The sequence below is a fragment of the Tupaia chinensis genome, unplaced genomic scaffold (assembly GCF_000334495.1).
Source record: "Tupaia chinensis unplaced genomic scaffold, TupChi_1.0 Scaffold143687_1, whole genome shotgun sequence".
NCBI classification, from domain to species: Eukaryota; Metazoa; Chordata; class Mammalia; order Scandentia; family Tupaiidae; genus Tupaia; species Tupaia belangeri.
This window is the reverse complement of record NW_006203535.1, coordinates 479,453-482,387: the sequence shown is the minus strand read 5'-3', so window position 1 is coordinate 482,387 and position 2,935 is coordinate 479,453. Positions and strand designations below refer to the sequence as shown.

Genomic DNA, 2,935 nt, shown 5'->3' with positions numbered 1-2,935 from the left:
CTGAAACAGTGATATATTTTGATGAAGGGGAATGCTGTCACAGAACTTCAGTTAAGTAAAATGTTATTCTCATAAATAGACCTACATTACAGAAAGTACATTCAATTACTATATTTTGAATTTTATCAGTAAGAATTTATAGAGAATTTTTTCTTTTCTAGCAATATAAGTATCTATGTAATATTGCAAATTTTGTCTCTTTGAAAAGCTGAAAATATTTACTATCTGGCCCTTTGTGTTCATTTGCTTGTTTGTTGTTGTTTTGTTTGTTTGTTTGTTTTTGTCATAGAGCATGTGCACTTACTTGCTAGAGAGAGAAATAAAACCTTTTCCCTTTTGCAATATCTAACCAGCACCTTCTACTTTAAAAATCTTAACATTGAACTTGTCTTTAGGCAGAAGAAATGCTCATAAGACTTTTAAGCTTGAGATCCCAGGAAATCAGGCTACCATGAGCCTCTGGGTGGACAACCACCAGCCTTGCTCCTTGGGGCAACTGGACTATCAAAGGAGCAGGAAACTTAATGTGCAAGCTGGTGCAATATGTTAAGTTTCCTCACCTGTTAGTGGATGGGACTTCAAGTGCTGGAAGAAAGAAAAAGAATTATGTGTATTCTATGTACACTTTATGGAGTTGGAGTAGAAAAACTGAGAATTGTTCATGAATTCATCATGATTTTATCTAAAAAAAAAAAAATTGAAATCAGCACTCTTGCAAGTAATTACCTCCTTGAAGTTAATCCCAGTGATGCTGGAAATAGTGCCCAAGTGGTTAAGTCAGGAGATGAGAACACTGGCACAATCACGGCCACTTGAAACAAACTCTCAGAGAAATTTTAAAGTGGTATTATTGACAGAAGTTGACCAACCCACCAAGGATGCTCAGCAAAGCTTGCAGAGAACTGTGGAAAAGTGCATCTACCTGCAGGTTGACCTTGTGCTGCAATTCTACATCTAAAGTGATACCACCTATTCACAGGAGGTGATGGGCAGTTCGTGTGCCTGTTCCCAGCATTGACGACATTTGCCATGTATTATCTACTGTGTACTAGAAGAAATATCTGACTCTTCTAGCAGTTGGCTCACAGATTTGCAGAAAAGTCCTAGAGAAATCTCAGAAAAGCCCTACTCATGTGTGAACCCTGCAGAGCACAGCAATACCCTTTTACTGTAGATCAAGACATTCCTGAGACAGTCTAGGAGGTGTATCTGAGGAAGACTGCAGATGTCTTACAATCAGCACGCTCCACAAAGTCTTTAAGTTCTTAGAAGACTCAATGAGCTTCTCACTCAGTGCATTCCTCCTAAGATAATAATAAAGGGCCTTCTCTAAGAACTTTTACATAACTGTGATAAACAGAAAGGGGAAGTGGCCCAGATGGCAACTTATTATGAACATCATCTACAGCGGGAAGCAAAGTCACTTATCACTTGGAAGCATTCATGGCCAAATTTATGGTACTTTATAAAAGAAGTTCATGGAGGATTAATTGGAAGGCATGATGTTCTAATTTCTATTGGTAATTCTTCCAAGCATTTGTCAGTATCAGCATTTAGGTACAATCTATATTGAAAAAGTCGTGGACAAAATGAATTTACCTTTACTTTTTAAAAAAAGTAACACTTTTCACTTAACATTTGGCAAAGAAATCATATGTAAAGGACCCAGATTCATTTTTACAGAACAGGCAATGAAGGGTTATTTTGGAGCTGAGGGACAACATAATAAATGACATGCCCCTATGTATGCAAAAGTTATGGTCAGACATGCCAAAGTAAGAATGGCCTTCAGGGACTTCCTAATTCCCCTCGCATGCTTGCTCTGTGTCATGACATGAAACCTCTGGGTCAGAGGTCACATTATGATTTATGTCTGAGCTATGACAACTGGTGCCAGATATATGTAGTAGGTGGAGAAAAAGAAGACTAGAGACACACAGACTCAGATGCTATTTAAATGTACTATATTCATTAGTTGTATAAAGTCATAATTTTAGGATTAACGTCTCATTAATATACATTTCTATTGAGGGAGTGAAATTAAAATTTTTTCAGAGTTGCTGTGTTGAATGCACATTATGTTTAATTATTTTTTGGACTTTTAAAAATTTTATGATGGGGCCAACAAGTGACACAGTGTTTAAGTTGCTTGACTTCCACATGGCCAACTACAATTCGAGTCCTGGACCTGGAGGCTTAAAACTTGTGCTGGCACACGTGTGTAAATGCTCAAGATCCAGGGATAAGAGTGGAGGGGACGGGATGGCAGCATGGCCATTCTCTGGGGGGAGATTTTTCAATTTATCTCTTTTTGTCTCTCCAGTAAGTACATGTGGAGGTGTATCTGAGGAAGACTGCAGATGTCTTACAATCAGCACGCTCCACAAAGTCTTTAAGTTCTTAGAAGACTCAATGAGCTTCTCACTCAGTGCATTCCTCCTAAGATAATAATAAAGGGCCTTCTCTAAGAACTTTTACATAACTGTGATAAACAGAAAGGGGAAGTGGCCCAGATGGCAACTTATTATGAACATCATCTACAGCGGGAAGCAAAGTCACTTATCACTTGGAAGCATTCATGGCCAAATTTATGGTACTTTATAAAAGAAGTTCATGGAGGATTAATTGGAAGGCATGATGTTCTAATTTCTATTGGTAATTCTTCCAAGCATTTGTCAGTATCAGCATTTAGGTACAATCTATATTGAAAAAGTCGTGGACAAAATGAATTTACCTTTACTTTTTAAAAAAAGTAACACTTTTCACTTAACATTTGGCAAAGAAATCATATGTAAAGGACCCAGATTCATTTTTACAGAACAGGCAATGAAGGGTTATTTTGGAGCTGAGGGACAACATAATAAATGACATGCCCCTATGTATGCAAAAGTTATGGTCAGACATGCCAAAGTAAGAATGGCCTTCAGGGACTTCC

At 37.6% G+C, this 2,935-nt stretch overlaps 1 pseudogene; it reads left to right on the top strand.

The window, feature by feature from the left end:
• Nucleotides 1-451: 451 nt before the first annotated feature.
• LOC102497239 (replication factor C subunit 3-like) lies at nucleotides 452-2,646 on the top strand (annotated as a pseudogene).
• The last annotated feature ends 289 nt before the right edge of the window (nucleotides 2,647-2,935 follow it).